The sequence below is a fragment of the Danio rerio genome, chromosome 4 (genome assembly GCF_052040795.2).
Source record: "Danio rerio strain M-AB ecotype USA chromosome 4, GRCz13ab, whole genome shotgun sequence".
NCBI classification, from domain to species: domain Eukaryota; kingdom Metazoa; phylum Chordata; class Actinopteri; order Cypriniformes; family Danionidae; genus Danio; species Danio rerio.
Window position 1 is genome coordinate 63,454,857 of NC_141024.2, and position 12,622 is coordinate 63,467,478.

At 47.5% G+C, this 12,622-nt stretch overlaps 2 protein-coding genes and 15 non-coding genes across 17 annotated transcripts in view; 1 reads left to right on the forward strand and 16 right to left on the reverse strand.

Moving 5' to 3' along the window:
• The window catches only part of LOC137489757 (protein NLRC3-like), a 407,221-nt gene that overhangs the window by 118,880 nt on the left and 275,719 nt on the right, over nt 1–12,622 (forward strand). The gene's annotated exons all lie outside the window — the stretch shown is intronic.
• LOC148682312 (uncharacterized) overlaps nt 1–12,622 on the reverse strand; it is a 342,019-nt gene that overhangs the window by 39,941 nt on the left and 289,456 nt on the right. The window lies entirely within an intron of this gene.
• On the reverse strand, nt 5,023–5,129 carry LOC137495025 (U6 spliceosomal RNA). The gene has a single exon (XR_015485074.1). It is a non-coding gene; the product is annotated as a U6 spliceosomal RNA (small nuclear RNA).
• Nucleotides 5,553–5,659, reverse strand: LOC137494995 (U6 spliceosomal RNA). Its single transcript, XR_015485081.1, has one exon. It is a non-coding gene; the product is annotated as a U6 spliceosomal RNA (small nuclear RNA).
• On the reverse strand, nt 6,083–6,189 carry LOC137494665 (U6 spliceosomal RNA). Its single transcript, XR_015484725.1, has one exon. It is a non-coding gene; the product is annotated as a U6 spliceosomal RNA (small nuclear RNA).
• On the reverse strand, nt 6,610–6,716 carry LOC137494926 (U6 spliceosomal RNA). The gene has a single exon (XR_015485010.1). It is a non-coding gene; the product is annotated as a U6 spliceosomal RNA (small nuclear RNA).
• Nucleotides 7,136–7,242, reverse strand: LOC137494664 (U6 spliceosomal RNA). The gene has a single exon (XR_015484726.1). It is a non-coding gene; the product is annotated as a U6 spliceosomal RNA (small nuclear RNA).
• Nucleotides 7,666–7,772, reverse strand: LOC137494842 (U6 spliceosomal RNA). Its single transcript, XR_015484840.1, has one exon. It is a non-coding gene; the product is annotated as a U6 spliceosomal RNA (small nuclear RNA).
• On the reverse strand, nt 8,192–8,298 carry LOC137494841 (U6 spliceosomal RNA). The gene has a single exon (XR_015484841.1). It is a non-coding gene; the product is annotated as a U6 spliceosomal RNA (small nuclear RNA).
• LOC137494663 (U6 spliceosomal RNA) lies at nt 8,718–8,824 on the reverse strand. The gene has a single exon (XR_015484727.1). It is a non-coding gene; the product is annotated as a U6 spliceosomal RNA (small nuclear RNA).
• On the reverse strand, nt 9,248–9,354 carry LOC137494840 (U6 spliceosomal RNA). The gene has a single exon (XR_015484842.1). It is a non-coding gene; the product is annotated as a U6 spliceosomal RNA (small nuclear RNA).
• On the reverse strand, nt 9,778–9,884 carry LOC137494838 (U6 spliceosomal RNA). The gene has a single exon (XR_015484843.1). It is a non-coding gene; the product is annotated as a U6 spliceosomal RNA (small nuclear RNA).
• LOC137494662 (U6 spliceosomal RNA) lies at nt 10,308–10,414 on the reverse strand. Its single transcript, XR_015484728.1, has one exon. It is a non-coding gene; the product is annotated as a U6 spliceosomal RNA (small nuclear RNA).
• LOC137494661 (U6 spliceosomal RNA) lies at nt 10,835–10,941 on the reverse strand. Its single transcript, XR_015484729.1, has one exon. It is a non-coding gene; the product is annotated as a U6 spliceosomal RNA (small nuclear RNA).
• Nucleotides 11,362–11,468, reverse strand: LOC137494565 (U6 spliceosomal RNA). The gene has a single exon (XR_015489450.1). It is a non-coding gene; the product is annotated as a U6 spliceosomal RNA (small nuclear RNA).
• Nucleotides 11,891–11,997, reverse strand: LOC137494660 (U6 spliceosomal RNA). The gene has a single exon (XR_015484730.1). It is a non-coding gene; the product is annotated as a U6 spliceosomal RNA (small nuclear RNA).
• LOC137494659 (U6 spliceosomal RNA) lies at nt 12,418–12,524 on the reverse strand. Its single transcript, XR_015484731.1, has one exon. It is a non-coding gene; the product is annotated as a U6 spliceosomal RNA (small nuclear RNA).

Consider the following 12,622-nt stretch of genomic DNA (forward strand, 5'->3'; position numbering starts at 1 on the left):
CTCATGAGATCCTCGAGCCCAGGGCTCCCTCCCGTTGCAAAGCGGGAGGGAGTTTGAGCTCAGGTAGATCTCGAGAACTCCCCTGCTGTAGCAAGTGAATGCTCTTGAAACTAATTACTAACTAGGAGCGTGTCTATGTTGACAATTTGGCTTGTTCAATTGACTTAATTGCATGTTTTTAGGCGGTGGGAGGAAACCGGGGAACCCGGGGGAAACCCACGTGAGCACGGGGAGAAGTGCAAAACTCCGCACAGAAATGTCTGCTAGTTTTGGTAAAGCCAGGAACCAGAGACATTCTTGCTGTGAGGCGACAGTGCTAGGCACTGGGCCACCGTGTCACCCGTCTAAGAAGGAGGCGTAGGGGAGGAAGGGGGGACTCTTCAAAACGAAGATAGCAATGGAATAAACCCCAGGGTATTTATAGTAGTTTAGGAGTCATCTGATTGGATCGTAGTGAATTGGATAATGCTGGTCAGCTGCTAGCAATCATAAGCACGTGATCCTCTCGAAATTTGTTTATACATAAACTTCACTTCAAGAGTTCACACTTAGCTGATGATTAATTATAAGCTTGTTTGGCATGCTGTCCCGGGAGAGAGCCCTGAGCTCATGAGATCCTCGAGCCCAGGGCTCCCTCCCGTTGCAAAGCGGGAGGGGAGTTTGAGCTCAGGTAGATCTCGAGAACTCCCCAAAATGCCTTTGAATAGCTCGGGACAGCAGCCGCGTATTGAAGAGCCCCCCAAAAAGCAGGTGTAACAAGCCATATCCGGCTGCTGGATATAGCGTTGATAGCTTAGGAAGAGAAGCTTCTAAGGGAGCAGAGCAAAGTAGACTGCTAGAGCCTAGGCGGGGTGAGGGCAGGGCTGGATTGACTCCGCGGGAGTCAAGGCTCAAATATATACACCCCTGCGGGGGTGGGAGCTGGGGTTAGTTTGCTCAAGCAAGAGTCAGGAACATTTGGGCGGTGGAGACTCTTGTATGAGTGGGTGGGAGGTGGCCAGGGCCTGAACTCCGGCAGGAGTTGAAGCTCTTTTTAGTCGCCCCTGCGGGAGCTAGAGCTGAGGATTGAGGGCCTAAGCGGAAGGAAGAACATAGCGAAAGAGTGACGCTGAAAGAAAGACAGTTAGCGGAGAACTCAACGCTGGAAAAGAATTTGAGGAAATAGGAGGGTAAGGAGATAAGGGGGAAGATCAGAGAAGGGTAAAAGTAGCGGAAGCACTCACGCTGTAAGGAAGAAAGAAGGGGCAAATAATTGCCAGGCGGAGAATCTCGACGCCAGAAAGAAGAAAAGGAGAATATAGGAGTATATATGCATATATAAATATATATGAATATATATGGTTATTACATAGTAAGGGCCGGGCATGGGCGGTGATTGACTCTTGCGAGAGTCGAAGCTCGGAGCGACCCCTGCGGGGGTCAGAGCTGCTGTGGGCATTTCTCCTGCTGAAGTCTGGGAAAGGGAGGGGGCGGTGGAGACTGCAGCAGGAGGTGGCCGGGGCGGGACTCTTGCGAGAGTCGAAGCTCGTTTTAGTCACTCCTGCGGGAGTTAGAGCTGAGGATTGATGGCCTATGAGAAAGGAAGAAAAGAGAGGGCGGAGGAACTCGACGCCAAAGAAAGAAAAGGAGAGAGGGAATAACCTGCGTGCGTGAGCATGCACGTGCGTCTATTCCTGTTTCGGCATGTGCATGCACACGCATCGGAACAGGTATACATCGGATGCATGCGCATAACATGCGCGTACATACCATTTCTAATGGCCTGGGTGGGGCGGCGCAAATGGTGACTCTTGCGAGAGTCGAAGCTCAGCGCGACCCCTGCGGGGGTCAGAGCTATGGGGGGGGGGGCAGTAAGAGTCGGGAAGAGGGAGGGGGTAGTGCAGGCTCTTACTGGAGGTGGTAGTGAAGGGGTGGCCGGGGATGGGCTAGGGGTGACTCGCGAGAGTCGAAACTCGGATTGGACCCCTGCGGGGGTCGGAGCATGGTGAGGGAAAGAGCATAGTAGGTTTGAAAGGAAAGTTAAGAGCATACATGCAACCTGCACAACATGTAATGCCTCACATACTCATTTGCTTGCACGTACATATGCATACTTAGACGTACGCCCGCACCTATATACATATCCGCGTGCAAACAAGCATGTATACGTGTGCAAACGCACGCTGTATTTGCGCGAGCAATCACACACATTCCCATGCACACCCATACACAAGCACACACACACACGTACTCCAGCCTATTTAGGGTCGAGCTTGTACCCCTAGTTGGAGTTTGGAATTTAGCTGGTTAGGGCTAGCTGGGCTGTCTTGAGGTGGGATCGGCTGAGGCGAATGTAAGCTTGAAGGCATCTGAAGACCAGCGGCCTAGGGTCTGGATTTGGTGCGAGGATAGACCTTTGTGAGCTGCTGTGGTGGCTGCGCCAATTCTAAATGAGTGGCTGGAATATAATTCGGGGTAAACGCCCGAAAGGCGGAGGACTTCTTTCAGATGTTTTTGAAACCAAAAACGAGTTACTGGACGGTTAGCGTCATCAGTAAAAATGGGGCATGTGGGTCAGGCTCCTTTGCTCTCCTTGAATGGAGAAAGCTAGGAGAGTTTGGAATGGCTGTGTGGGGGAAAAATTTTAAAAATGAAAATAAAATGCCCTTTGCTTGTCTGATCTGTTTTGCTTTGCTTAATGAAAAAGGCGAGTGTTTCAGCATTCAGCAGTGTTAGATCAGATATAGTGGGGTGTATTGCGGGATTGAAATTGGATGAGAAAGCCATTTCTGAACACCTCAGGAAGCCAAAAAGCCAGGGTAAACATGGCGTCTAGTGTACGGGCTGTGTGGAGTGAGAGGTATCCTTTGCGCAGTGTGCGAATATGGAAGTTTTATGGCAATATAATTTGTGAATAGAGTGGAACAGGTGTTGGATGCTGGTCTGCTTCCAGTACCAAGAGCCGAAATTTCTGGAAAAGAAAGCGAGAGAGAGAATTAGCAATTTGATTTTTGCAAACTGGAACATGTCTAGCAGTCATAATGAATTGCTTTTTGGCTGCCGTCCAAACGAGGCATCTTAGTAAGAGCATAATTGGAAGTGCGTGCGAGCATCCTTAATTAATGCAATAAACGGTGGCTTCGTTGTCGCAATGAACGAGAATGCTAGAGGCGGACCATTCATCTCCCCATAAAAGCGCTGCTGCGACTTTGGGGTAGAGTTCGAAAGCGCAGATGATTGCTGATTTCTGGGTAGACTGAACATCTGCGGGGGCCACGTTGAAGCAAACCAGTGACCTTGGTAAAAGCTGCCGAACCTCTTGGGTTAGACCTGAAATCAGAAATCAGAAGTTAGTATCAGGGTGACAATGTAATTCAAAGCAATTTGAGAAATATGGCATCGAGGATGTGAGCCATGTGAGTGGAAATGCATCCTTTATGTAGAGTGTGATTGTATTTGAAGAGCATATAAAATGTAATGGGTTGGATGAGGGTCAGGTTCTGCAGCCAAATGTCATGGTCTTTTTATTAATGCAAGGTCTGATAGCTTGATGTCGCTACGTGCAAGGATGGTAGAGGTGAGCATTCATCTCCCCTCAGAATGGCAAATGGATGGAGAGCTGAGGATAGGGGGTATGGTTTGTCTGGTGGTCCTGGAAGTGTTTATTGAAGATCCGTTGTCAGAAATGTCCTCCTATTCATAGCAGCCAATCGGGAAGTTTGTTTTGTTGCTGTTTCACATCAAACTGACTTGCCATTATAAGCTTACATAAGACACTAGTGTATGAATAAATGAGTAACTGGTCTAGTGTAATTAGACCTCAGTGCTCTGAGTATAAATCTTTTTTTTTTTTTTTTTTAATTTATTTATTTATTTATTTTATTTTATTTATTTATTTATTTATTTATTTATTTATTTATTTTTATTATTATTTTTTTTTTATTACTAACATCAAACTCTGAACTCTATAAGACTTCAATTGCGATGTCACCACTTAGTAAAACTGTGAATGGAATGTTAGTAATTGGCTTTACTTTAATCCATGAAAAACATTTGTTGGTATCTTAACTTCATTCACAAGCGGGTCCGGCCCAAATTCGTTCATAAGACTTGCAACAAAGTCAAGAGAGAGGGCGGGACCTTCTCCAGAGAGCTTATTGGATGGTGGCGCTTTTCCTTACAGCTATTGGCTTAGAGGAGAGCCAGTCAAGCGTGCCAAAGGTGAAAGAGCCCGGCGGCCATTTTGTTGATCAAGTTCACCATTGTTTATGACTTGAGCTGTTGCTCTGCTGAACATTCCAGCAAACAAGCTGTTAAATGTTATGAGTCAGTGGACGGGCAAGAGGCAAGTATCATTGTTTACGTTAGTCTTGTTATTCAAAAGATTTAAAAATGTTTTAGTCTAAATGTTTGGTAAAGTTATATTGCAAAGCTTCCCTTCATGTGCATAGCATGTGCACCGCTAGGAAAAAGGTAATGGTTCAGTTTCATTGCAATGGCTTTGGAGTTTTGGCTGTCATTTGCTGGAGAATATGGTTGAAGACACAGCAGATGCGTTGAAGTGGAAGGTTTGATGTTTTGTTGAAGTTGTTGATGCAATTGTTGGAGTTGTTTTGAAGTAGTAATAGTAGTAGTTGTTGTTGTTGCTGCATTTGTTGTTTCTGCAGTTGTTGCTGCTGCTGCTGTAGATTGTAGCTTGTAAATTATAGCTAGTAGCTTGTAGATTATAGCTGGTAATTTGTAGATGGTAGCTGGTAGATTGTAGCTGGTAGATTGTAGCTGGTAGATGGTAGCTGCTTTGGTTGTCCATGCTGGTACAGAGTTGGTTCTTCAACGGAGCTAGCTACGGTGAAGCTGCCTCTTCAAAACGAAGATAGCAATGGAATAAACCCCAGGGTATTTATAGTAGTTTAGGAGTCATCTGATTGGATCGTAGTGAATTGGATAATGCGGGTCAGCTGCTAGCAATCATAAGCACGTGATCCTCTCGAAATTTGTTTATACATAAACTTCACTTCTGTACTTTTACCCACGCACTAAAAAAGCAATATGGAGCGCTTCACGGATTTGCGTGTCATCCTTTCGCAGGGGCCATGCTAATCTTCTCTGTATCGATCAAATTTTTGTATATGTGCCACCGTAGCGAGCACAGATCATCAGTCAGGCTCAGGGCATATGTACGCCTCGAGTCCCAGCAATGTTCCTCCAAGGTGGTGGGACCTGGAGAGCCATGTTCCCACTTGTATGCCGTGCACTACAGAGCTTTGGCCCTGTCAGTGCTAGGCACACTGATTGATGCAGTAGGTCACCAAGTTTATGGACAGGGGGAAATTAGAGTGTCAGGATAGCCTATGGCAAAGTCCCAGTAAAGCAAGGGCTTTGGAAGTGCATTGGTTGCACAACAAAGCAAACGATCAAAGCATCCCACATTCGTTTTCACCATGCATACAGACTTTCCAGTTGACCCAGCAGCACCTCCCACAATTTGCTAAACCCATCCTCATGCACCATTTGGAATCGTGAAAAGCCTTTTGTCTTTTTTCATTTCTGTACTTTTACCCACGCACTAAAACAGCAATATGGAGCACTTCACGGATTTGCGTGTCATCCTTTCGCAGGGGACATGCTAATCTTCTCTGTATCTATCCAATTTTAGTATATGTGCCACTGTAGCAAGCACGGACAAGTGGACAGGCTCAGGGCATATGTACGCCTCGAGTCCCAGCAATGTTCCTCCAAGGTGGTGGGACCTGGAGAGCCATGTTCCCACTTGTATGCCGTGCACTACAGAGCTTTGGCCCTGTCAGTGCTAGGCACACTGATTGATGCAGTAGGTCACCAAGTTTATGGACAGGGGGAAATTAGAGTGTCAGGATAGCCTATGGCAAAGTCCCAGTAAAGCAAGGGCTTTGGAAGTGCATTGGTTGCACAACAAAGCAAACGATCAAAGCATCCCACATTCGTTTTCACCATGCATGTAGACTTTCCAGTTGACCCAGCAGCACCTCCCACGATTTGCTAAACCCATCCTCATGCACCATTTGGAATCGTGAAAAGCCTTTTGTCGTTTTTCATTTCTGTACTTTTACCCACGCACTAAAACAGCAATATGGAGCGCTTCACGGATTTGCGTGTCATCCTTTCGCAGGGGCCATGCTAATCTTCTCTGTATCGATCCAATTTTAGTATATGTGCCACCGTAGCGAGCACAGACCAGCAGTCAGGCTCAGGGCATATGTACGCCTCGAGTCCCAGCAATGTTCCTTCAAGGTGGTGGGACCCGAAGAGCCATGTTCCCACTTGTATGCCGTGCACTACAGAGCTTTGGCCCTGTCAGTGCTAGGCACACTGATTGATGCAGTAGGTCACCAAGTTTATGGACAGGGGGAAATTAGAGTGTCAGGATAGCCTATGGCAAAGTCCCACTAAAGCAAGGGCTTTGGAAGTGCATTAGCACAACAAAACAAACGATCAAAGCATCCCACATTCGTTTTCACCATGCATGTAGACTTTCCAGTTGACCCAGCAGCACCTCCCACGATTTGCTAAACCCATCCTCATGCACCATTTGGAATCGTGAAAAGCCTTTTGTCTTTTTTCATTTCTGTACTTTTACCCACGCACTAAAACAGCAATATGGAGCGCTTCACGGATTTGCGTGTCATCCTTTCGCAGGGGCCATGCTTATCTTCTCTGTATCGATCCAATTTTAGTATATGTGCCACCGTAGCGAGCACAGACCAGTGGTCAGGCTCAGGGCATATGTACGCCTCGAGTCCCAGCAATGTTCCTCCAGGGTGGTGGGAACCGGAGAGCCATGTTCCCACTTGTATGCCGTGCACTACAGAGCTTTGGCCCTGTCAGTGCTAGGCACACTGATTGATGCAGTAGGTCACCAAGTTTATGGACGGGGGGGAAATTAGAGTGTCAGGATAGCCTATGGCAATCCCACTAAAGCAAGGGCTTTGGAAGTGCATTAGCACAACAAAACAAATGATCAAAGCATCCCACATTCGTTGTCACCATGCATGTAGACTTTCCAGTTGACCCAGCAGCACCTCCCACGATTTGCTAAACCCATCGTCATGCACCATTTGGAAACGTGAAAAGCCTTTTGTCTTTTTTCATTTCTGTACTTTTACCCACGCACTAAAACAGCAATATGGAGCGCTTCACGGATTTGCGTGTCATCCTTTCGCAGGGGCCATGCTAATCTTCTCTGTATCGATCCAATTTTAGTATATGTGCCACCGTAGCGAGCACGGACGAGTGGACAGGCTCAGGGCATATGTACGCCTCGAGTCCCAGCAATGTTCCTCCAAGGTGGTGGGACCTGGAGAGCCATGTTCCCACTTGTATGCCGTGCACTACAGAGCTTTGGCCCTGTCAGTGCTAGGCACACTGATTGATGCAGTAGGTCACCAAGTTTATGGACAGGGGGAAATTAGAGTGTCAGGATAGCCTATGGCAAAGTCCCAGTAAAGCAAGGGCTTTGGAAGTGCATTGGTTGCACAACAAAGCAAACGATCAAAGCATCCCACATTCATTTTCACCATGCATGTAGACTTTCCAGTTGACCCAGCAGCACCTCCCACGATTTGCTAAACCCATCCTCATGCACCATTTGGAATCGTGAAAAGCCTTTTGTCTTTTTTCATTTCTGTACTTTTACCGACGCACTAAAACAGCAATATGGAGCGCTTCACGGATTTGCGTGTCATCCTTTCGCAGGGGCCATGCTAATCTTCTCTGTATCGATCCAATTTTAGTATATGTGCCACCGTAGCAAGCACAGACCAGCGGTCAGGCTCAGGGCATATGTACGCCTCGAGTCCCAGCAATGTTCCTTCAAGGTGGTGGGACCCGAAGAGCCATGTTCCCACTTGTATGCCGTGCACTACAGAGCTTTGGCCCTGTCAGTGCTAGGCACACTGATTGATGCAGTAGGTCACCAAGTTTATGGACAGGGGGAAATTAGAGTGTCAGGATAGCCTATGGCAAAGTCCCACTAAAGCAAGGGCTTTGGAAGTGCATTAGCACAACAAAACAAACGATCAAAGCATCCCACATTCGTTTTCACCATGCATGTAGACTTTCCAGTTGACCCAGCAGCACCTCCCACGATTTGCTAAACCCATCCTCATGCACCATTTGGAATCGTGAAAAGCCTTTTGTCTTTTTCATTTCTGTACTTTTACCCACGCACTAAAACAGCAATATGGAGCGCTTCACGGATTTGCGTGTCATCCTTTCGCAGGGGCCATGCTAATCTTCTCTGTATCGATCCAATTTTAGTATATGTGCCACCGTAGCAAGCACAGACCAGCGGTCAGGCTCAGGGCATATGTACGCCTCGAGTCCCAGCAATGTTCCTTCAAGGTGGTGGGACCCGAAGAGCCATGTTCCCACTTGTATGCCGTGCACTACAGAGCTTTGGCCCTGTCAGTGCTAGGCACACTGATTGATGCAGTAGGTCACCAAGTTTATGGACAGGGGGAAATTAGAGTGTCAGGATAGCCTATGGCAAAGTCCCACTAAAGCAAGGGCTTTGGAAGTGCATTAGCACAACAAAACAAACGATCAAAGCATCCCACATTCGTTTTCACCATGCATGTAGACTTTCCAGTTGACCCAGCAGCACCTCCCACGATTTGCTAAACCCATCCTCATGCACCATTTGGAATCGTGAAAAGCCTTTTGTCTTTTTCATTTCTGTACTTTTACCCACGCACTAAAACAGCAATATGGAGCGCTTCACGGATTTGCGTGTCATCCTTTCGCAGGGGCCATGCTAATCTTCTCTGTATCGATCCAATTTTAGTATATGTGCCACCGTAGCGAGCACGGACAAGTGGACAGGCTCAGGGCATATGTACGCCTCGAGTCCCAGCAATGTTCCTCCAAGGTGGTGGGACCTGGAGAGCCATGTTCCCACTTGTATGCCGTGCACTACAGAGCTTTGGCCCTGTCAGTGCTAGGCACACTGATTGATGCAGTAGGTCACCAAGTTTATGGACAGGGGGAAATTAGAGTGTCAGGATAGCCTATGGCAAAGTCCCAGTAAAGCAAGGGCTTTGGAAGTGCATTGGTTGCACAACAAAGCAAACGATCAAAGCATCCCACATTCATTTTCACCATGCATGTAGACTTTCCAGTTGACCCAGCAGCACCTCCCACGATTTGCTAAACCCATCCTCATGCACCATTTGGAATCGTGAAAAGCCTTTTGTCTTTTTTCATTTCTGTACTTTTACCCACGCACTAAAACAGCAATATGGAGCGCTTCACGGATTTGCGTGTCATCCTTTCGCAGGGGCCATGCTAATCTTCTCTGTATCGATCCAATTTTAGTATATGTGCCACCGTAGCAAGCACAGACCAGCGGTCAGGCTCAGGGCATACGTACGCCTCGAGTCCCAGCAATGTTCCTTCAAGGTGGTGGGACCCGAAGAGCCATGTTCCCACTTGTATGCCGTGCACTACAGAGCTTTGGCCCTGTCAGTGCTAGGCACACTGATTGATGCAGTAGGTCACCAAGTTTATGGACAGGGGGAAATTAGAGTGTCAGGATAGCCTATGGCAAAGTCCCAGTAAAGCAAGGGCTTTGGAAGTGCATTGGTTGCACAACAAAGCAAACGATCAAAGCATCCCACATTCATTTTCACCATGCATGTAGACTTTCCAGTTGACCCAGCAGCACCTCCCACGATTTGCTAAACCCATCCTCATGCACCATTTGGAATCGTGAAAAGCCTTTTGTCTTTTTTCATTTCTGTACTTTTACCCACGCACTAAAACAGCAATATGGAGCGCTTCACGGATTTGCGTGTCATCCTTTCGCAGGGGCCATGCTAATCTTCTCTGTATCGATCCAATTTTAGTATATGTGCCACCGTAGCAAGCACAGACCAGCGGTCAGGCTCAGGGCATATGTACGCCTCGAGTCCCAGCAATGTTCCTCCAAGGTGGTGGGACCTGGAGAGCCATGTTCCCACTTGTATGCCGTGCACTACAGAGCTTTGGCCCTGTCAGTGCTAGGCACACTGATTGATGCAGTAGGTCACCAAGTTTATGGACAGGGGGAAATTAGAGTGTCAGGATAGCCTATGGCAAAGTCCCAGTAAAGCAAGGGCTTTGGAAGTGCATTGGTTGCACAACAAAGCAAACGATCAAAGCATCCCACATTCGTTTTCACCATGCATGTAGACTTTCCAGTTGACCCAGCAGCACCTCCCACGATTTGCTAAACCCATCCTCATGCACCATTTGGAATCGTGAAAAGCCTTTTGTCTTTTTTCATTTCTGTACTTTTACCCACGCACTAAAACAGCAATATGGAGCGCTTCACGGATTTGCGTGTCATCCTTTCGCAGGGGCCATGCTAATCTTCTCTGTATCGATCCAATTTTAGTATATGTGCCACCGTAGCGAGCACAGACCAGCGGTCAGGCTCAGGGCATATGTACGCCTCGAGTCCCAGCAATGTTCCTTCAAGGTGGTGGGACCCGAAGAGCCATGTTCCCACTTGTATGCCGTGCACTACAGAGCTTTGGCCCTGTCAGTGCTAGGCACACTGATTGATGCAGTAGGTCACCAAGTTTATGGACAGGGGGAAATTAGAGTGTCAGGATAGCCTATGGCAAAGTCCCACTAAAGCAAGGGCTTTGGAAGTGCATTAGCACAACAAAAGAAACGATCAAAGCATCCCACATTCGTTTTCACCATGCATGTAGACTTTCCAGTTGACCCAGCAGCACCTCCCACGATTTGCTAAACCCATCCTCATGCACCATTTGGAATCGTGAAAAGCCTTTTGTCTTTTTGCATTTCTGTACTTTTACCCACGCACTAAAACAGCAATATGGAGCGCTTCACGGATTTGCGTGTCATCCTTTCGCAGGGGCCATGCTAATCTTCTCTGTATCGATCCAATTTTAGTATATGTGCCACCGTAGCGAGCACAGACCAGTGGTCAGGCTCAGGGCATATGTACGCCTCGAGTCCCAGCAATGTTCCTCCAGGGTGGTGGGAACCGGAGAGCCATGTTCCCACTTGTATGCCGTGCACTACAGAGCTTTGGCCCTGTCAGTGCTAGGCACACTGATTGATGCAGTAGGTCACCAAGTTTATGGACGGGGGGGGAAATTAGAGTGTCAGGATAGCCTATGGCAATCCCACTAAAGCAAGGGCTTTGGAAGTGCATTAGCACAACAAAACAAATGATCAAAGCATCCCACATTCGTTGTCACCATGCATGTAGACTTTCCAGTTGACCCAGCAGCACCTCCCACGATTTGCTAAACCCATCGTCATGCACCATTTGGAAACGTGAAAAGCCTTTTGTCTTTTTTCATTTCTGTACTTTTACCCACGCACTAAAAAAGCAATATGGAGCGCTTCACGGATTTGCGTGTCATCCTTTCGCAGGGGCCATGCTAATCTTCTCTGTATCGATCCAATTTTAGTATATGTGCCACCGTAGCGAGCACAGATCAGCAGTCAGGCTCAGGGCATATGTACGCCTCGAGTCCCAGCAATGTTCCTCCAAGGTGGTGAGACCTGGAGAGCCATGTTCCTACTTGTATGCCGTGCACTACAGAGCTTTGGCCCTGTCAGTGCTAGGCACACTGATTGATGCAGTAGGTCACCAAGTTTATGGACAGGGGGAAATTAGAGTGTCAGGATAGCCTATGGCAAAGTCCCAGTAAAGCAAGGGCTTTGGAAGTGCATTGGTTGCACAACAAAACAAATGATCAAAGCATCCCACATTCGTTTTCACCATGCATGTAGACTTTCCAGTTGACCCAGCAGCACCTCCCACGATTTGCTAAACCCATCCTCATGCACCATTTGGAATTGTGAAAAGCCTTTTGTCTTTTTCATTTCTGTACTTTTACCCACGCACTAAAACAGCAATATGGAGCGCTTCACGGATTTGCGTGTCATCCTTTCGCAGGGGCCATGCTAATCTTCTCTGTATCGATCCAATTTTAGTATATGTGCCACCGTAGCGAGCACAGACCAGTGGTCAGGCTCAGGGCATATGTACGCCTCGAGTCCCAGCAATGTTCCTTCAAGGTGGTGGGACCCGAAGAGCCATGTTCCCACTTATATACCGTGCACTACAGAGCTTTGGCCCTGTCAGTGCTAGGCACACTGATTGATGCAGTAGGTCACCAAGTTTATGGACAGGGGGAAATTAGAGTGTCAGGATAGCCTATGGCAAAGTCCCACTAAAGCAAGGGCTTTGGAAGTGCATTAGCACAACAAAACAAACGATCAGAGCATCCCACATTCGTTTTCACCATGCATGTAGACCTTCCAGTTGACCCAGCAGCACCTCCCACGATTTGCTAAACTCATCCTCATGCACCATTTGGAATCGTGAAAAGCCTTTTGTCTTTTTTCATTTCTGTACTTTTACCCACGCACTAAAACAGCAATATGGAGCGCTTCACGGATTTGCGTGTCATCCTTTCGCAGGGGCCATGCTAATCTTCTCTGTATCGATCCAATTTTAGTATATGTGCCACCGTAGCGAGCACGGACAAGTGGACAGGCTCAGGGCATATGTACGCCTCGAGTCCCAGCAATGTTCCTCCAAGGTGGTGGGACCTGGAGAGCCATGTTCCCACTTGTATGC